Source organism: Crocodylus porosus, unplaced genomic scaffold (genome assembly GCF_001723895.1).
Source record: "Crocodylus porosus isolate Cpor-Errol unplaced genomic scaffold, CroPor_comp1, whole genome shotgun sequence".
Classification (NCBI taxonomy): Eukaryota; Metazoa; Chordata; order Crocodylia; family Crocodylidae; genus Crocodylus; species Crocodylus porosus.
In genome coordinates this window covers 58,808,318-58,830,477 of record NW_017728931.1, presented here as the reverse complement: position 1 = coordinate 58,830,477, position 22,160 = coordinate 58,808,318, and the positions used below count along the sequence as shown (strand labels likewise).

Genomic DNA, 22,160 nt, shown 5'->3' with positions numbered 1-22,160 from the left:
TCCCTGCTCCACCATCCCATAGTTTAACCCCCCCGTCACTTACCTGCAGTCTTGCTGCTGTCTGGCTGACTGGGGCCCCACCTGCACAGTGTGGGACAGGGTGACAGCAATATGCCACACATAGGCCAACCCTGCAACCACAGTCCACTGGCAGCTGGCCCAGAGAGGCAGATGCCTCTACTGGCTGTGCAGTCCCCATCTGGGTCTGGCAGGTGTGCAGCAGGTCACAGCCAGGCTGCAGCCCCCACTGCAAGACTGCTACAGTGGGTAGAGGGCACAGGGAACTGTCAGGGCTGCTTCAGCAGTCCAGCTGGCACAAGGGCTGGGCCCCAGAAGCACCTGAGAGCTAGTAGCTCTGAGCTTACTTGCCAGGGTGGCTTTTTATACTGCTAAGGCCAAGACAGGGTATCTTTTTATACTGCTGGGGACAGCACAGGTACTGACCCCGGGCTCTAGCCCCCCTTGGCTACAGATCAAGGAAAAGCCACGCAGGGTTATTTTGCCCCAAGTGGCACAATTTGCTCCAAACCAAAGTGTGTGTTCGAGCATGTGTGCTGAAGCAAAAAGCCCCTGCTCAAATTTGCACTGCTTCTATTTGAGCTGCTGCAAGTGCACGTGCTTGCATGTGTGGACGTGCCCAGAGTGTCTATCCACACTCAAGAGAAGAATCAGCGTTTTAACTGGCTGTACCATTAACACCAGATATTGCTTGTGTAGAGTATCACCAATTCCTAGGCTCATGTACAGCACCTGAGATGCGTGCTCTTATTTCCTAAGTCAAACTGTCTGGTACCCACACACAGGGTCCCTATCAATTTACAATATTGCTTTGACATAGTCACTACTTAGTTAGGCATCTTTATTCCCTGATGCACAGCTTAAAAGTTCATTCGCATTCACAACTGCAGGGAAGTCTACCAAGTCTCCTATCCCCACTTCCCACCCATCCCCATCGTCTTGTGCTGCTTTCACAAGATCATCCCTACTAATGGGAGCATTACCCTCTTTCTTTGTCTTAGGTAAATTAGCTGCCAGCCACCACATGCACCGGGATGTTGCTTCTACTCCGTGTTCAAAGATCTCAAGCCAAATCTTCTTCTGAGATAAGTTTCACTTTCCCTTTTCCTCCAAAGGAGATTCAGCTAACTCCCTGCCTGAGAGCCAAGTCAACTGCTGCACCTCTGTGCAGCCCACACAAGCTGAAGCTCCTCTGTGCATCTCCTCTCTGGGGCAATGACCTTCTAGACCACATGATTTTAACTTCCAGTTCATGGACCAGAGCCAATAAAGATCGGCTTCATTTTTGTATGGGATCTCACTGTAAATCTCTGGCAATAAATAAAGACCCCAGGATTTGAGATCCATTACTTTAATATCATCACTCCTTTCAGGTATTTAAGCCCTCCCTACCAATAGTTGATGTCAGCTCCCCTCCTTGAAACAGGGTTTTCGGACCTCCTATTACACTTTCAAATCTCTGTACAGCCCCATTCTAATCTGTACCTTTACCTTGAGTTGTGCATGCAAGCTGTTTCATTTCTTAAGTAGCTGCTTTTACTGTTGCCTTTTCTTCCTTTCTCCATTCCTTTATTTGAGTCTTCTTTCATAATGTGAGTGGAACAGATCCATGTAAGCCAAGGCAACTGTGTGTCTTTGCTGTGCAGCTTGGTAACGATGATATTTGGAGTATATGTCACTCTTGGCTCTCCAGCCATACTCTATCTATGTCTTTATATTGCAAACTTTTAAAGGCAATTATTTCATTTTATCTTTAGTATGCTTTACACTTCTTGTAAGATTGCTTGTAAGCTTATGGTACTATGTATGCAATAACAGCGCACAATAAAACATTGTACTATGAGAAAATTAAATATGCAGTTACACAGGTTAAGGTCAGGAAGTGACAGAGCCAAAAAGATGCAGCTAAAACAGCAAACATGGGGAGGAAATACATAAAAAGAAAGAAAATTTCATGGACTGCCTAAAGATTAGAGGAGCTTTTATAACAAGATGATATTCATTCTGTTATGTTAGTACTTGCTACACTGAAAAAGCTAATGCATGGCATTCCATTAAAAAATCCAAGGAGTCTGACCGAAGTTTGCTTCATTTGTGTCTGATGTCAAATGGATCAGCATTACTTAACATGCATTCCTAGATGACAGAAAAACTGCCTCCAACTGTCTCTTCAGACTATTAAAAGTACAGCTCCCTATTTCTTTCTTTCCCAGATAAACAGGGTTCCATCACTATTATTATTACATATAATTACAGATACGTACCAGTGGGATGCTATATAACTATGTTCGGTTAGCCCAGAGGTGGGCAATTATTTCAGCTGGTGGGCTACTTAACAAGTTTTGGTGAGCTGTTGAGGGCCACACACACAAAATATTTCAGAAGATATCATTTTAACAAATTATAGCTAAAAAAAATATCATATTCTAAAAATGACACATCTACTATAACATGGTTTAATTTTATTTCAAAAAATATTTTTGTCCTGATTTATGCTTGAGTAGTATAGTCAGAGGTGACTGCATAATTGCTCAAACTCTTGTATATTGTGGGGGAGTGTGGGGAGGTGGGTGTGTATGGGAGGATGTGGGGAATATAGGTGTGGGTGGGTGTTTGTGTGGGGGCTGAGGATGTGTGGGGATTGTGAGGGAGGTGTGTGGGGGTGTGTGCGAGGGGCACTGCCCATGCGCTAGGTCCTGGGAGCCAGATGGGGTAGGAGGAGGGAGGAACATAGAAGGCAGGGGGCATGTGCAGCAGGCCTTACACAGGGCACATGGTGCAGGTGTGTTTTGGCTTAGGGATGTCATGGTGCTTCACATGGGGCCAAGCCCTGCCCACTCCCCCCAGGGCAGCCTACACTGTGCTCCCACCTGCATCTGCCCCACACCTGCTGATGACACAGCCCCAGCCCCAGCCCCAGCCCCAGCAAGTGTGCACAGCTTCCACGTGGGGCTGCTTCTGCTGCTGCTGCAGCTGCAGCTGCCCAGGTACCTTCTGCCTCCAGCAGTTCCTCCTCCTGGCCCTGCTGCACTGATTCAGGTGAGGGGGAAGCTGCAGCCAGGCAGCTCCTGCCTCAGCACATGGGGTTCAAGTTCCAGCTCCTGGTCACCTTCCATCCAGGTGGCTGCTTATTGCGCCAGGCAGCTGAGTGGGTAGAAGGTGCTGGGAGCTGGATGCTGGGGCAGGAACTGCCTGGCTGCAACTTCCCCCTGCCTGGAGCACAAAGTAGGGGCATGAGAAGGAGCCGCTGGAGGCTTGATGCATCTAGTAGTTAGGGGGAGAGGAGAGGAAAGCTTTGCAGCAACACCTACAAGAGCACAATTTGGAATAGAGGAATCTGCGGCAATCAGGGGATGAGATAGCATGACCTGAAAGACAGTTCTGAGAGGGCGGGCAGAAAGAAGGTTGGATATTTGAAGCCTACCAAATGACTGGGTCAGTTATATTATTTGGTGATGTGACAACTATTGAGTTTTATATCCAAAAAAGTAAAAACTGAATCAATTTGTTCAGCTGTAAACACTAAACACCTGACCTTCAGCTGGTATAAATTGCCATGGCTTTGTTAAAGTCAAGGGAGCTTTGAAGACTGCAGCAGTGTTTCTAGCATTGTCAAGGTGACTTCAATAAAGAAGCAAAAAGGCATCAAAGCTTTGCATGATAAATCATTTTTACCTCATATTCAGCAAAGAAAGCCAGCTGACCTGCCTATGGAATCTTCTGCTTGCTATGAACCTTAGGTGGAAATGACTGAACAAAACAGAAAAATTAACCCTGTTCCTCCACTTCTCCACATGCTTGAAAATACAACCTAAAGGCAGTTGTTGTTGCCGTTTTTATTCTCAAACCCAGTTTTGATAATAAAACCACATGGGAGGGGGGACTGGCTAAATCAAATCTGTGCTTTGTGGGGGTTGTCTGAACTCAGCTCTGCAGATCTCAGTGTGCACTGTGAAAGTTAGTCCTGTTGCTTTTGCTTGAAGAAAACCCATGCATTTCCTCCTCCACAGGGCAGCCCCATTATGTGTCAGACACAGACTCTACCTTCTACACTCCCATTCCTCCTCAGCTGGTAATAAATCCACAAGTGTGGTTATGGCAAAGAAACAGAATATTTAATATTTCTAATTTTGGTTACTATACCAGTTCCCTCTTATTTAAAAGGATGAAAGTTTCCCTTTCATTGTTTTATAGGCCCACATTTGTTACCATTGTAAGCAGAGCCCGATTAACCCTTTAGTGAGCCCTAGGCAAACCAACTCATGGGCCCCTACTTAATACTGTGTATTTATATTGCTTTGTTTCACTCAATAATTATAATATGTAAAATAAGCACAACTGGGCCTCTTCTTCACTTAGGGCCCTAGGCACGTGTCTAGTTTGCCTATGCATTAAATCTGGCCCTGACTGTAAGAATGTAATAACCACTGCAAATGTCAGCAAAATGGATCTTCAGGAAATTAAGTTATTAGGCACTAGACTTTTTTAAAATCCCACCTTTGAATAAAAATGCTAATGTCTTCTCATTCAATTGACTGTTGAAAGTGCTGTACTCCAGCATCCAAAGGGCATATGTGAGCTGCAGGCCCACAAAAATAAAGGTTTTTCTATAGACTGATGTTATACCTCTTTATCTACATCAGTTTCTATACTGGCATAGTTAAAGAGGTACAACCCTCTACTGTGTACATAGCTATATTTATATAAAGGAGCTTTACAGCACAATGGTTTATTTCCTTAAATATATGGATATCATCAGGGCTTCTGGTTTTCTCCTTTTAAAAATCCAAAATTCTCTGATAAGAATTTTCAATTTCTCTTATTAAAAAACCACAAATCTGTGTTTTTCTATGATTAAAATGAAACACTACCATATGTATAGGCATCAGCTGAACACAAGGTTTGATTGATACATTTACAATTTTAAAGCAGTTTGGAAGCCTACCAGTGCTTTTATTGAGAATAAAATACATTCTCAATACCTATATATTTTGATGTTTGATTTTGGTTTTTTTATCATGGAAAATCAAAGCTCCCCCTGCCCCCTTTATCACCAGGACACAGGTCCAGCTGTGATGGTTGCCCCCCCCTGCTTTGTGGTGCTCAGGAACCCTGATATGCTGGTGCCGTATCCCTGCCCATGTTGTCGCCTCCCACTCCCAAGTCACAACCCTCCTCCAGCCCTGACAGTGCCCCTTACTCCTGAACCACAGCCCATCATAGCTCTGCTAGTGTTTCTCACTCCTGGCCCATTGCCCCCCAGTCTGTGGGGAATGGGATGGGTCTGTGGGGAAGGGGGGTTGTGGGGACAGGCAGCATGGGGGAAGGGCGGGGGGGGGGACATAGGGGGCAGAGGTGATGCAGAGGGGGAGCACATGTCCCCTCCCCAGATTTCAGCACCCACAGTGGGGTGTGGGGCTGCAGCTGGGCCAGACCAGTTCCAGAAGAGCTGCCTCCATAGTTCACTGGGCAGGACCTAGCATGTGAGGGAGTGCCATGCCGCCATAATGAGGTGTGGAAGCAGCAGCAGCAGTGGTGTGGAGTTGTGCCCCCTGCTGCTGCTGTGTGGGGAGGGGGTGTCTCATTTTGGCAGTGATGGCCATGGAGGCAGCTCCTGTACGGAGCTGGTCTGGCCTGGCTGCATCCCTACATCCCACGCCCTTTGTGGGTGCAGAAATCTCAGGGGGCATGTGTCCCCTTGCCCCTCCATCATGTGGCCTGTGTCCCCTCACCCTCCCAACACATGGTCTGTGCCCCTTCCCTGCCACCCAACCCTTCCCCCTCCCCAGCATGGCCTGTGCCCCACCTGAACACACGGCCTGTGCCCCCTCCCCTGCAACCTCTGCCCTCATAGACTCACCTGGACAGAGCTGCAGGAGCTGTTCCCCATGGTTGCCTGGTTGCCACATGCATGTGCACATGCACATACACATGGTACCCCCTGCCTCCAATCACCCTCCTCCTGCTCCACACAGCCCCAAGCTGCCTCTTGCAGGCTGGGACCTGGCCAGCCTGCAAAGAGAAGGTTTCCCATGCTTTTCTCTTTTAAAGGGGAAAATCCGTCATTTTCCCTTTTAAAAGAGAAAAATCAGTATTTTCAAAATACAAAAAGGGCAGATTCTTCAACTGAGTCAGCTCAGCATAATTGAAAAGTCCCTACAATGCCTGAAGAGCAGTGATTCGCAGCCAGGGCACCTTCAGATCTCTTCAGGAATGTAACACAATGTTAACACTTTTAGGCATACAAACATGATTTATAAAATGAGCCCAGATTTCAAATAGGAATCCATGGTATTAAAAATAGCCTGACCTCTTGAGATCCACTGTTACAGAGACATAGGGCAATGCCTTCACAGTCATGTAATCTAGAAGGCAGATGTATAAATGTAAGGCACACTTGTTTTTTCTAGCTGTGAGCAGAAAGAAGAGTGCTGCTGAGCAATTTGAAAGAATTCTGGTCCATATATTTGTAGATGAAATATTTATTGTCTGCTGTGGAGAAATTTGAGTGGTCTTATGCTTGTCCATGTAATAATTGTCAAGGAGCTCTTACAGCAAAAGTTAAGTGCTCCTGTTTAACAGATGCACATATGGATATGTCCACATAGCAGTCTGCAGTTCAGCGTAGAGATACTCCAGCTGGCAGTCTAGCTCCAGAACAGAACTCTGCATGGGCAAATTCACCCTGCCAAGAAGGCAGCTGAACTGTTTCTGGTATCTAAACTAGCTCATTTACAGCTGGCTCATTCACTCCTGCTCTGCACTCCAGTGCATAGTACAGACATATACCGAAAATCTAAAGCAGCGTAATATACTGTAGCCACATCTATATGAGATGCTGACTGCATAGTAGACCATGACTACTGTGCAGTAGTGTTAGATGGCAGGAAGCATGATGTGACACTACTGCACAGCAGTCATGAGCTACTGCACAATCAACATCACAAAACAGCCGTTCCTCAGTATGACTACGCAGTAACTCCAGTTACTATGCAGTCAGTGTCTCACGTAGATGTGGCCTGTGTAAACTAAATGTAATGCACTGTAATATGAATGTCGGAGAGCAGGGGGAGCAACCTTGTTGCCTGTATTTGGACTGCAACTCCCAGGAGTCCCCGGGGAAACAGTTTTACAGAACTGTGGTGACTGCATGTAGACTACAAGCACCAGAGACACTGGGGGTGTAGAGACAAAGTTAGAGGAAGCAAGATGCAGTGGCACAGCAAGGGGAAATGCAAAGGGAAAGGGGAAGTGGCACAGCAAAGGGAAATGCATGTCCAGAGATCCCAGAGGAGTGATGGAGATGGGACTGCAGACTGCAGCAGCAGGACTCAGATGTAGAAGCATATGCAGATGGCAACTGAGCGCTCTCAGAACCAGAGGGTGGTTTGAACCATCTCCAGAGGTGTGGGAGGGTTTAAGGTTTCTTCAGTGTATATACCATGATATTAGTGCTCACTACCTGTGACCTGTTCTTGAGTGAATTCACCAGACTGTTACTGCTTATTACCTGTTACCTACCTCCTAAGTATATGCACCTTGATGTTAATGTTTATTTACCTCTGCCAGTTCCTTTCTCCTGTTTTTTCTGGTAAAAAATATCCCCAATTTTCAGATAAAAAAAAATAACCCCAAATCCACATTTTTTCTGTGATTAAAATGAAACACAACCAATATATTTAGATCTATATAGTGGTGTTTCATTTTGATCATGGAAAAATGTGGATTTTGGGTTACTTTTTTTAAATCCAAAAATGGGGACTTTTTTTTTAAATCAGAGAAAACCAGGATCCCTGCTTATCAAAGAGTTCTATTCAATTTCTGTGCCACCCTCCTTGTGGTCATATCTGTCACATAGAAGGCCTCTTTTTATCCTTAAGTCCTTCTGTCTATAGAATTTCAGGGCTCAGTTAGGGTAACACATTTCAGAGCTGCTCCCTAAAGTCCAGAAGGCTTTATTTGCCTTAGGACCTCACCCTAGCATCTGGCTCACTAATCCTCAGTTCTTTTGCTTCCACAGTCATCACCTCCTCTCCTGCAGCAGTTAAAGAGATAAAACCCAAACCCACCTACTCTTTCCCTACTCCGGATTACAACTGAGGCACCCTATATCAAGAAGCAGAGGACTGGTTTTTCCTAGGCTTCATTACTTCACTAAGCTACTGCCTGTTTTCCTCACAGCTTTCCTGCTGCACAGTTTCTCCCCCACAATTCCTTTCCCACAGTTTATCTCCAGCCATTCTCTACCTGCCACCCAAATCCTGCCATGGATGCAGTCTTTTATTAACAGCTGTTCTAGTTACAGGAGATAATTAAGTCCTTTATTAACCCATACAAGACTGCTGCTCTGGAGACTATGCATATCATCCTGTAGCACTGTATTGATATTTCTAGTCATTTGATACAACAAACTATTTCCAACACTCTTATACAAAAATTGGTTGTTTTGTAAGTTTATGCTGGTCCTGTTGCCAGGCCATTCAGAAAGCCTAACAATCTGTGAGATAATCCCAGCATGTTGCAGTCAGTGTCATTTGTTGCCATTCCAAATGACTGAGTTCCCAACTGGGTTGTCTGCATTTGTATTTCTTAATGCATTACTTGATCTTATTTGTTTATTTACCATTTACCTTGAATTCCTATGTTATTGCAACTAGTAGACTTAATTTGAATGGTTTGAATTTTAGACTGATGTAATTTTAAAAGTATATTGAGATTTTCCCTTTTTTGATATAATGAAGGACTGAAAATAAAAAATTATAACCCAGATGCTGAAATGAAACATATGAGCATACTTCTACAACTAGAAGAGGTCATAAAAATTTTGATGGAACACTTTTCTGGTAGAAAACAAATTCCTCGGAACTACATATTTTGTGGAAATCAGCATGGTTTCACAAATTTTTCTTGGGTTGGGGGGATGGAATTCAACTTCATCAGAACAGAAGTTTCATTTTACATTCTGAGCTATTTTATATATCAATTAGAACATAAATGACCAACCAAAATACTAATACTAATGTCAATTACAAAAACAAAACTGATACAATACCAAATGCCAATTACCAATTAGAATACCAATAATTAAATTAGTTGATGTAAGAGAAAATAGTTATTACACCTGTATTTTAAAAACTATAAATTAAAATTAGAATTACATATAATATAATACACTCTATGTCAAGACAGCATTTCTTGGAAAATGTAGTGGGCAATATTGGTTCTAATTCCAAATCTGGTGGGGGACTGATGGAAGGAAGAGGATGGTATTCTCAAAAGTTACAATTTCCAGTGGATCAGAAGCTCCTTTTTTGACTTGTTTATCTGCAACCATGCAGAGTTGCTGCAAACTCAACGAGTTTCTCTAAAGGCAGAATGGTTGTTGAACCATCATTTTTTTCTGTAACAGAATAACACTCAAGGAAACTTTTCTATTTCTTTTTGGGAATGCTTATATTTTAAAATGTACAGACTTGATTTGTACATTTTCATTGACATCAATTAAATTCTAGTGCTATGCATAGTTATGTAGATGTTTTGCAACAAATTATTCATAATCTCTTGCAAGATCACTATATCATAATTTCTCAGAATATGTATATTTCTACAAATGGATTTGAGTGTTTTGTGACTATTCATCAAGGATGTAATATAACAAGCATGTACCATATTCATTCAAACTGAATATAACTCAGAGTATAAAACAACCCCCCAATAATTATATTCTATACATGGAAAAATTATAAATTTGTTATAACTTTCCTGGTATAGAATCTAATTACTGAAGGGTTGCCTTGAAATTGTCCCTTTTCTACTGCTATAGCAAGGAAAATAAATGCAGAGGCAGAAGTGGCCAGATGATCCCCTTGGCCTCTACTCCACTTAACTTCTTCCCTCTCTAGCCCCTGCTTTTCCTGATCACATGGACATGAGGGGAATATCTGAAAACATTGACTTTGCAATAAACATGCCTGAGGCAATTTAGTTAATTTAGAATTGATGCATTTTACCTTTTCCTGAAACTACTGCAAGTTTTAGCTCAGGTACTCCATAAATATACTTTAAAGCAGTACTTTTGTACCGACTTATATAAATTACAAACTATGCATGATATTAGCCCGAAGCCAAAAAGTACATTATTTACTACCTAGTTTATTGGGCTGGGCCCCACCAGAGTTAACAGTTTCAGAGCTCACAGCTGTGCACTGCTCACTATGTGTATGTCCTCCATGTACCCCTCACATAGGATCCATGTGTTAAATAGCACCACACTTATGACTGGAACTTGGTGTTCTTGTCACAAGTCCTGGGATTCTCCAAAAAATTATATGCAGGTAAAGCACAGGGCAGCCTGGTCCAGCTTCACATCATAGAGTGATGGGGGATAACATGGCAGGGGGGCTCTAATCATAAGTTACAGGCTGAGATTGGGGGCAACAGAGGGATTCTTGGTTTTTCAGACATTTAAGGCTGGTGAAGATACAGGGATAATTGGGAATGGGAAAAAAGGTGCAGTTCAGCTGTGGGAGTGAATAGGAAGTAAAAATGTATTCAATGCAGTGGCTCACCATGACTAGAATAAGAGTCAGTGCTGAGGGGGACTGACCTCAATGAGTACTACCATATATCTTATCCAGATGAGCTGATGTAACCTATTGGGATAGGTTTCCATCAGCATGATTGCCCAATATGGGCCATTTGTTTATAGTCATGCTCAGTGATGGCTGCTTTTCATCAAGTTTCTAGTTGATTTCTATTACTGAGCACATGCTGCTTTTGGTAGAAGTTTAATGATAGACAATTATTTAAAGAGATTTCCTTGTTTGTGAATATAAGATGAAGGTCTTTTTTCCCCATGCTGATTGCAGGGGAAAAAATCTTCTCTTCTAGTTGAGTAAGTACATCCTCTATTCAAATAAATAGGGTAAATACTTCCATATGTATTATCTCCAGATGCTTAGAATTGATCCTGAATTTGGTGTTTCAGATGTAAGAAATATTAGACAAAAGATGCTGACTGTGCAGTAACCAGAGATACTGCATAGTTGCATCCCCGAATGGCTTTCTGGTGACACTAACTGAACAGTACCTCATTACTATTGTGCAGTAGTGTCATGTCATGCTTCATGCCACATGACACTGTACAGCAGTAACAAGATACTGTACAGTAGTAACGAGCTACTACACAGTTGTAACAAACTACTCAGCAGTCTGTGTCTTGTATAGATGTGGCCACTCACTATTCAGATTATTTTTGTCAAACAAACACGGTGTCTATTTTTCTGGCTGTATAGTGAACAAATAACAAGTTTGCTCCTCTGACTTTGAGAGCAGTAGACATCCCAATCAAACCTTGATATTGCTCATATGTACAAGGTAAGATGTAATTCATCCTCCACTGATATTACATAGCATTAATTACATGACAAATTGCAATGGCAAAATGCAATTAAGCACAGATATAAGCCCTGACTGTCACCTACTAACTGGAGAGTGGGGCAAGGCATTCAGTATATGTGTTTCTTTGTAAAATTCTTCTGTCCTCAAAGGCTGGGGACAGACATTACACATAAAATAGTTTAAGTGATCAGAAACTGGTTTAAACCTGTAACAGAACAGATGTTCAGTGCATATAAACCAGTTTCAAAACGGCTGAAAGTGATTTGAGATAAAACTAGTTGAATGTAGTATCAAACTTAACTGATTTGGGTCAAACCAGTTTATGCAATGTCTGTCCCAAACCCCTTGCTGGTTTAAGATAAACCCGACACCCCCAGCATCCTGGCATACCCTCTGGCCTGGGCGGGCTCTCTGCTCCACAGCAAGGCTGGCCCCTACCCTCTGCTCCCTGGCTGCAGCTCAGCAGAGACTTGCAGGCACAGCAGTATCTTCCTAGCTTCTCCCTGGTAAGCAGGGATTATTCCCCACTCCTCTCTGCCTTATACAGACATCTCAACATTAGCTAGCAGACTGCATGCTGGCTACAGTCTGTGCTGTGGAAGATGACCAAGGCAGGCTAATTAACAGGTAGTTTAATGTCCTTCCTTGGAAAAGCTGTTTAAGAAGAACTGTTTGCTCTCCTCTTCCCTCTCACCACTCCATGCTAAGCAGGAATTCTCCCCTCCCCTCTGCCTTGTGGAGAGGTGTCTGTGTATTAGCTTGCAGACCACATGCTGACTACAGTCCATGATGAATCTACAGGCAGAATCAACAGATAGCTGGTAATGTCCCTCTGTTGTTTTCTTAATGAGGTGATAAACACTGTTATCAGTTCTCTCTGGGATAATCAGAGCATCCTGCCAGGGCCTGGCCACCCCTCACACCCTCAGCTCAGTACTGTACAAGGGAAGGGAGGGCTGCTCTAGCACCCCCACCACCCCCGCTTCTAGCTGAGCCACTGCATGCATGTGCCTGCATGTCTGGGATGTCTGTGAAGTTACAAAGTGATTTAACTTAGCCAGGTTAGACTAACCTGCAAAGATTGAATCAATTCAGGCTGAGAATGTTTGAATATCTGTCTCTAGCCAAAAAGTTCTTCTTTCACTTCCAAGGTTCACTTCCCATATTGCACATGCAACAGCTCAAATACAATGCATCTCATTTTAACCTATATAATATATAACCTATAACCTGTTATATAGCAAGTTAAGTTTACTTAGGAAAACAGGCTTTGTCTTCAATATTTCAAGTACAAATCCCATTGAATGAATCAAACTCAGGTCTTAGTATTTTAAATCTGGAACTACTGCCTGCTAGGAACTTACATTCACCTAGGATATTCTCCAGACAGGTCTCGTATATAAATACAAATACTTACTGGTAATTTCTTTCCATACAAACTAGCTGTGTTCAAATTTTTTGAATTAGACTACTGCAATTCAACTTGTCATGCTCATAGGTCTGAGGACACTCTCTCTCTTATCTATATTACTCATGCCACTCATTCTTTTTCTTGACAGATAAACATTCAGTTTGGAACAAGGCAAGTAGTACCAGTACTTCACAGCAGTCATAAAGGGAAGAGTGACGCACGGAGAGGATAGCATCTGCCATGTGTCAACATCACATGAAAAAAATCTAAGATCATTTGGCACCTAGTATTTTTGGTAACAGTCCAGCAAAGTGACCATAACACAGTGCTATCTAAAAGGACAGGTAAGCCTGCCATATTCATAAAAAAGGTATTGTTAGGGTTCCAAATAATCACCTGTTCTGAATGTGGGTTTACAATGTTGAAGGAACAGGTCATGACTATTCCTACTTTGGACTAGATTATCATACTGCAAGGAAACTAATTAACTTTAAAAGAGAATACCAGTCATGTACTCAGTGTCAGATCCATCTGAATTGGATGAAATGGCACAGGGAAGTGCAGAGAGATGCTCCATTGATTTCTAGTGCTTTTGTTTCTTGGCTAAATGACAAGCAGACTCAGCTATGAATATGTAATTTAGAAGAGTACAAGACTGTAACCATCATATAATATGATAAAATTTCAGTAATGCACACACTCTCTTTTTGTAACAGCACATGATAAATTCAGTCTCCTCTTTTGTCCCTTAGTTTATTTTTTTATTGTTCTACTACAGAACATCACAGCAACTTTTTTGAGATGTCAGAATTCATCATTTCCTTAAGTCAGTGGTTTTCATGTTTTTTTTAGAAATAAGGCACCCCTCAGAAAATGCCAGCTCTTAGTTTTTGTTCTTTTTGACTACAGAAAAATACTAGGCCAATTCTTCTGTTGAAAACAGAACAGAAAGACCACATTGGGTCTGAATGTTTTTAACATCATGGATTCCTATTTGAAATCTCTGGGTGCTTGGACATGTGACGGTCATCACCATGTACACATGACAAAAATGAAATTTGTGTGGCTTACTGGCATTGCACATTACACATACACCAGATTTGGGAGTTTTAAATGACTACATCATTACAAACTGAGTTACATCTGGGTGTAGTTTAGTTTGCAATGTTGTAGATTGCAATGATGCATCTGTCATCTCTCCCCCACCCTCACTCCAGATGCAGGAGAGGTGGCCAAGCCAGCTCCAGCCCTTTAAGAAAAAAAACAGAGAAAAACCCCAGGACTCACCATGCCTGCAGCAGCTTTGGGGCCTTGGGGGGCTCGTGCAGAGCCCTCCACATGGGATGGGGCAATGAGGGGCAGTGGGGATTGCCCCCCACTGGCAGGAATGGTGTGTCTAGGGTTTTTTTTTTTTAAAGGGCCAGGGCTGGCCTGGGTGGGGCACCTGTGGGGGGCTGGGGGAATGAGGGGATGTCAGGGAGCTTGTGCAGAGTCCCCCACACAGTGCGGGGCAGTGAGGGACAGCAGATATCCCCCCTGCCCAGCAGCACCCTCTGAGACAGGGCTTTTTCTTTTCAATTAGCCAGGAGCTGGGGCAAGCAGGGCAGCCATTGCTGGGCTGGAGAGGATGGGTCTGGCTGATTCAGAGATTTGGAGATACAGCAGCAGGCGTATCTCTGAATCAGATTCAGCTGAATTGATTTGGGACAGTGATTTGAATCACAGTCCCCCAAATCGGCCAAGTCCAAAGCGAATACTAGCCACTTTGCACAGGGCTAATACCCACCATTAGTGCTGTGCAATTAGAGGAAAAATAAATTTAAACAATAATCATGCAAAGAAAATCTCTCTTTTTCATTGCTTCGTTCCAGACAAGCCTTACCTCATTTGTAAGAATGCTCACAAAAAATAAAAGATAGCCTAATGCAAATGAAAAATAAATATTTACAGGCTTAGGGGTAGGAACATTCACAACTCAGAATTGTTCTTATGACTATTATAGAAAACTGATCAATAACATAGTAAATCTGTTCACACAGCTAATATGTGAACAGAGGGCTGAATCTTCCTGTGTGTAATATGGGATCATCCAATCAGGAGAGAGAATGAATACCATGTGATTTAATGGGTCTCAAGCAGGTTGCCTAGCTTGCTACTTCTACAAGTGTGTTTTGCTCCCTGAGGAATTCCTCAGCCAGTCATCCAAACTAAAATGTGGCAACAAGCATGAAAGCAAAATCAACCTTTCTGCCGTGTCCCAGGCACTAGGAAGGAAGGTCTTTGGCTCCAGCCCCAGTACAGCATCCTTTTTGTATCAAGCTGTTTTGCTTACAGCTTGCTTCCTTTTCCTTCGTTTAGTATTGTTGGAACTTTTTAAAATGCTGAGAAGGATGTTCCATACCTGCCCTGCAGTTGGGATTTCTCAACAGGGCTGACTGTTCTCTCTTAAAGTGACAGACTGCCTGTTACACTGATGCAGAAAGAACAAACATAATGACTTTTTGAAAAAGTCATATGCTACAAGGTCTGCATCCAAGCTATTTAAATTATTACAATTTAAAACAATAATCCATAAAAGTCAGAACCTATTGGTAATTAAATCTAAGAAGTTCTAAATAAACACTTCATAATAAGTTTAACTCGCTTAAATTAATATATAGCAAAGAAGTGGTAAAGGATACATCTATTTTGTGGTATTACAATGGTTCTTTTAGCAAAACTGGAGATCTGATGCTGGAACAGTAATGCACTTAAAATGCAATAGAATAATAAAGTTCATTAATAAGTTACTTAAGGCTCATACTGCTAAAGGGCATGCCTGTTAATGGAAAAAGAATTGGGTTAAAGCCTTTTAGATGTAAACTCCTCTGAAAAACCAACCATGCCCCTAGCAGTGAGTGAAATCTTGGTAACAGAAGATGGCAAATATATGTTACACATTTCCATCATATAAACACCAAGTTCATCATGCTGTTAAGATGAAAGCTAAAATTTCAAAGGGTTGAGTTTTAAACTTTAAAATTTAAACCTGAATTGGGGATTAACCAACTAATATCTATTAGCTGAAAAGGTATTTCTTAGCCACCATTCACAAGTGGTAGACCTGTGAGAGGTTATTAGTACCTCATTAAAACCACCATTAATGATGCATTAATGATGCATTTTGCTGATCATTTCCACAGAAACTAAAGATAGTTTTAAATGGGAGCTGAACACTTCTCACTACTGGATGTGGTCCCTTCAAGTCAAGGTTGAAACATGTTGACTATAGAAATGAGGACATAGACAAATAATGGGTGAGCCTTGACAAGATAAGCTTGGTACACACAAAGGGTCAGTTAGCATGCTGCGCATGACTCACCGAGTTACCAATTTGAGTGTTCACACAGGGCAGAGCTTGCCATGAGATGCACCAAAAGCAACAGAGACTGATATCCCCAGGTCTTTTATGGTCTTGTATTCCTACATATATTGTGGAATGCCTACCAAGGCACATGGTTCATCTGGAGGAGGGTGCCCCAAAGTCTCCAAATTCAACTTCTATGGGTCAACTGCAAGAAAAATCTGAAGATTTGCATGGACATTTCCTTTCGCATTCAACTGCTCCATTTTGTTTTGTACTCCTTAATGTGCTGCACATCAATCAGCCTAACACTGTAACGATACACCTGGCTTCACCCTACCAAGTATGTGCTTCCTCAAAAATCTTCAACTATACTACTCAGAAATTCAGCACCATGCTATGGCTAGGTCAGCACCAAAGGCTGAGATAGAAAACTGTGTTATACAGCATTTAGCAGACCTGCTGGGGATTTTGGTTGGCTGCTGTCTTGCACAAGACCTGTGAAAGCAAGGGTGAGCCTTGGGTGGCAGAGGTGGAATGGCTGACCTAGTGGTTTGAGCACCTAAAATGCAGCTAACCATCCATGACAACCAGTGGGCACATTCAGGAAGATCTGATTGCCTACTTTAAGGAAAGTATATGCTAGGGGGGAAACCCTCAGGCTGCTATATATTTCTATGCATCAAGTCATCATGGAGGCTAGATTTGTTGAGGCATCATGTCCCTCAGGATGCACAGGATCCTCACAGGATGCTCACTGACTGCCGTAGAGTATCTGTGGTTGTGAGCCTCAACACTTGTGTGCCATTGCTCTCAAAATGAAGCATTCTTTGATGGCTTCAGTATAAACGGCAAGTGAATCTTTGCCATGTTGAGGTGGATGGCAGTGGGGAAGGGTGGAGGGAAGTGTCAACAATGTAGGAAGAGGCCACATACAGAGGCTTTGTTAATCAACATTTGCCTCACTGGTTGCCTGGCCAGAACAGCCAGCATGGAACCCTATATTTATTGCTTAAACCATATGTTCTTTTTTTCAGCTTTCAGGACCCATGTCTGTCTCAATACTCAGAGGAGGAGATAACACACACCGGGATAGATGAATGACTGCACCAGGCAGGCTGAAGCCCCAAGTTCAAGGCCACAGCCTGATAATATCATTTCTTGGGGACCTCTTCACCCTTAGAGTCTGCATGCCACTAATGAAGGTTTTATCAAGGTCAATCCCACTGCCCACTGTGAAATGTAGCTCAGTATTTGCTTCAGTAGAAAAGGCATAATCCTGCTCTTTGTATAAAAAGCTGAGGCACAAGTAACATACAAGCAGTGGTTACAAACTTTAGCACACTCATACTGCTGAGGTCTTTCACCTTGCACTGGCACTGCACAGCATCATGTTAATGGCCCCTTCATACAATCTGGAGGTCACTCTCTTCATGCATATCCATATTCTGATGGTTTCTTTTCAGGTCCCTCTATAACTTTACTTCTCTCCAGAGTGCAATGAGGTTAAGAACCTCCAGGCATCTCCAACTGTTGGATCATTGGGCAGCAGCCAACATCCTCTACAAAGCACAGAGAGACTGTGTAGTTTGTAGACAGAAATATATTGATGGATTTACAAAGCCCCAATCCTTGGAATATTCAAGAAGGACAGAATATGGCCATGTTCCAAAGTAGGAGGTGACATCTGGACATTATGACGTCAAAGCAGGAGAGGGCAGGAAGGTGACGAGAGTGGCCTCTCCTGGGATGGTACAGTGCAATTTGGAAAGCAGTTTTGTGGAAAAATTGGCTTATTTAGGAGAGGCCACATACAATCTGAACTGCTACCTCTGAAAATTCAACAGATTAGCCTTGATTAATCTACAGGTAAATTTTCCAATGATGTTTTGGGGCTACTTCAATTTTAGGGGTCCCCTCATGCTCATGTGCTTTTTTGGACTTGGAGCACCGCATTTTACTGGGGTTAAAACATTTGTTTGTCTGTTATTGTGGTGGTGAGGACCAGGCATAAGGGCCAGGAGAAAGGGACCATTTACTGGGGAGACAAGGAAAGCTGGAACTGGAGCAATGCATGGTGCCTCTTTGTCAATAAAGCTCAGCAGTGCCCAGCTGATGACATTAGCTGCAGGCACCACTGTGGGAGTTTTAAAAGGCATGGATAGTGCCAAAGGAAAAGAGGAGAGTCCTGACATTGGGCAGACTGAGCCTGGGTGCAGGGAAGCCTCAGGATGCAAAGGTAGGTAGGAGATGCCAGAAACACTGGGTCCCCATTGGATTTAACATAGGGAGCCAGATAGGAGCTCCCTGAGTCCTCCCTATCTCAGGGCTAGTGCCCTCAGAGCCTTCTTAGTAGGAAGGCAGAGTAGGGGTATAGCTACAGGGAGCTGGCTGAGACTTTCTATAGGCAGCCTTTTCTTGTTTTCTTTCTTGCTTTTGGATCGTTTGCTTTTGTTTTTTTATATTTTGGTCAGTAGGCTAAGACCAATAGGTCAACTAGGGAAGACGCCTTCCAGGGAAGGTATGAGACAGGTCATGAGACCCTCAGAGTAGACTAAATCCACATGGTGAAAAGGTCACCAGGTATGCCTCAGTGCACCCAGAAACAGCCCACCAGATAACCTGATTGTCAAATTCCTGACGGCAGTGGACAAATGGGTCCAGAGGTTGGAAGCAGCTGGAGCTGGCAGTAAGTATCAATGCACATGGTTGGCAAGTGGACAGGATGTAGAGGAGGCAGAGCCCCAAGTCGATCACATCTGAACCATGAATAACCCCAGCTGGTGCATTTGGATCACAACACTAAGCCCCGCCTTTAACTAGTTTTATTCCATCAAGACATGGAAGGCGAGTTAGGGAAAGAGCCCTGTGTTGGGGGAGACTCGTGAGATCAGGTATCAGCTTAGTGGAGACTTAATAATTACCTTAGAGCTCTCTCAGCCTCTGTTCCCTTCCCAATACAGTCCTCCCTCTCTCAGAATTGTAGTTATGTCTTTTGTGTCCAACATTTTGATGCTTAAGTTATCAAACACCAAAAAGTCATTCAAAATAATTGCCTTAATCAGATCTTAGTGGACAGCTGCTATTTAGAATTCCATGATTATATGCTTTGACACTAACTTCATATTTAATTTTATCCTGAGTACCTGAGGAGCATAAGTGTTCTTAAATTATAAACATTGATAATTTCTCTAACAGCTGACTGTCTGATTTATACAATGGAAATATTTGGAAATGTCTGAAACAGTTAAAGTTCACTACTGTCTTGTTACTGCATTATCAGCAATTCATTTCTTTCACTTGTGTTAAAAATACAGTAGCAAAATTTGCATTGCCTTTACCTATATACTATGGCAAAAAGTAGCATTTTATTTTCCATGCAAAAAAACAAGTCATAAAAGCATGAAAACAAAAACACACTTTTTGTAGCCACATGCCCCAAATCTCTCTCATTTTGTAGCTGTCAAATGGTTTAAGTTATCTCCTACATGCAGGCTGATGATAAGAAAAATTTGTGCTGTCATTTCTCTAATGTCTTATATGAGAAGGGGTTAAGGGACAGAATGTATCTGACAGGGCTCATGTTTTCAATCATTAAGCCAAGATTTTGGGAATTGAGGGCATATAAAATCATAATACTTGCTTCTGTTTGAAAGGTACTTCTACAACTTGCACCTGCTTGATATGACTTGACACCAATGTCCTAGCTGATGCAGCATGCGTAAGTGAAGTAAATATATTGTTTCCAAATGACCAAAGTATTGAACTTTCTCTTGCTTTTGCATTTAAAATAAAGTTCCTAACAGGCCCTTTCATGAAGACAAAAATGGTATATTGATTCTGTCTCAATCTTTCTTTTATAACCATTAAAGTAAGAGAAGAGTTATACAAATTACAGTTAATCTTTCATACTCACCTACATGTCAAATAGCATGCACATACAATAAAAATGTTACTACTATACCAGGGATGCTGTGAAGGAATGCACGCATCAGATAAATGCCACTAACATTATCGCTAAGTTTGCTTTAAAAGTTAAAATCAAAAGTTTTCTAAAGACATACTACATACTGTGGATAGCTTAGTCATTGAACTAAGGCTATTTTCAACTGCCTTAAAGTTAAAAGCGTAGAATTTACGTTAACACCTTTAAATGACTATATGTAAAAAAAAAAAATTATTCCCAAATTTTACTATAACTAGAGAGGTGATATATAACCTATTTCACCTTGAGAAGTATCAAAAATACCAACAGCATGCACTGTTCATTATGCATGTAGAATAAAGTGTATTTCTCCATATTAGAGACAAGACTACTGAAATAATGCACATGAATCTTCACAATATAGATAACAAGCAAACTCAGTAGGTAAGCACCTGGCTGAAGGGCAGCACACCTACTTTAGATATCAATAGTACCAAATGACTTTACATCATACCATGCTGTAGCTAACAGGGCTGTGTGTAAAGGGACAGCCAGGGTTTAGGAATATGGCAAGTGGAAAAAAGAACTCAGAGAGGAAAAGAATGTAGTCAGAAGCTGTCAATCTCATGTGAGCCAGAAGCTTCAGAAGTCACTAAACAATGTATGTCTATTACTGCTTCCTCAGAGGTCCAGAGATTGCTGCCAAGAATATTTGCTGCCATTTCCGTCCTTTCCTGCCCATCCTCTCCAACAACACACATACATTCTATGGGCACGTCCACACATACAAAATTATGCGCTTGCAGCAGCTCAATAGAAGCAGTGCAAATTTGAGCCACAGCTTTTTGCATCTGTGCACATGCATGGACATGTACTTTGTTGTGGAGCCAATTGTGCCACTAGGGGCAACATAATCCTGCCTGGCTCCTCCTGGATCTTCAGCCAGCGGGAGCTAGAGCCCAGGGCCAGCACCTGTGCTGTCCCCAGCAATAAAAAAAATCTGCACTGTCCTGGCCCCAGCAGTATAAAAAGCCACCCTGGCAAATAGCTCAGGGCTACGAGCTCTCAGGAGCTTCTGAGGCCCAGCCAATTGGTACCTGTGGACACTATCCCTTGTGCCAGCTGGACTGCTGAAGCAGCCCTGAGAGTTCCCTGCACCCTTTACCCACTGCAGCAGTCTGGCAGTGGGGATTGCTGCCTGGCTGTGACCTGCTGCGCACCTGCCAAACTCAGATGGGGACTGCAGAGCCAGTAGAGGCATATGCCCCTCTGGGCCAGCTGCCAGTGGACTGCGGTTGCAGGGTTGGCCTTTGTATGGTACTACTGCCATTTGTGCCCCCTGCCCGGCCATCTGAGCAGCTATCACCCGGGAGATGTTCCAGGTGTGGTGGTCTGCTTTGAACTGTCAAAGATTGTCCTCCTGGCCCCATTTGGCCAGGAGGTCAGCCACAGCCAGACGGGTCCAAGCTGCCAGCTCTGAGCAGGCAGGGTCCTACCATTGGTCTCCCTAGCAGGAATTCTGGTGTTCTCTGTTGGAAACTGAAAAATCCCTGATAAAAAAAAAATCCCCAGATCACTCTCTAAAATGCCCTCAAATCCATGTTCCTTCACAAGAAAAACAAAAGGCCACTATAAAAAGAGAGAGAGTGAGACAGAGACAGCAATCAGTTGGACAATATTTTATTGATATATCTATAGCGTTAAAGCAAGTGTCTTATCATAATAATAAAATGAACTCTAAATACAGGTTTCATGAATTCATGAATACATATTTTGCTGCCCTCCCACTGGTCAATGGCCCCCACACAAGGGCTACAGCCCCCCAACACAGGTTTAAGCGCCTAAACAAGGGGTTCAGCCCCCAGACAAGGGGTTCAGCCCCCATACAAAGGGCTCAGCCCCCTAAAAGGGGTTCAGACCCCCAACAGGGGGATCGGCACTCTCACAGGGGTATGGCCCCCCAACAGGGGGTTCATCCCCCACACAAGAGGTATGGCCCCCCAACAGGGGCAAATGGCTCCCACAGGGGCTACTACCCCTCCTGCAAGGTTCACATGCCCCAC

The 22,160-nt window shown here is 43.0% G+C and overlaps 1 long non-coding RNA gene across 1 annotated transcript in view; it reads right to left on the bottom strand.

Annotated features, from left to right (window-relative positions):
• Positions 1-12,458: 12,458 nt before the first annotated feature.
• LOC109316797 overlaps positions 12,459-22,160 on the bottom strand; it is a 16,712-nt gene continuing 7,010 nt past the window's right edge. The window contains exons 2-3 of the long non-coding RNA XR_002102923.1: positions 16,382-16,393; positions 12,459-12,552 (exon numbers count right to left, since the gene is read on the bottom strand). This is a non-coding gene — a long non-coding RNA (uncharacterized LOC109316797). The remainder of the gene's footprint in view (positions 12,553-16,381; positions 16,394-22,160) is intronic.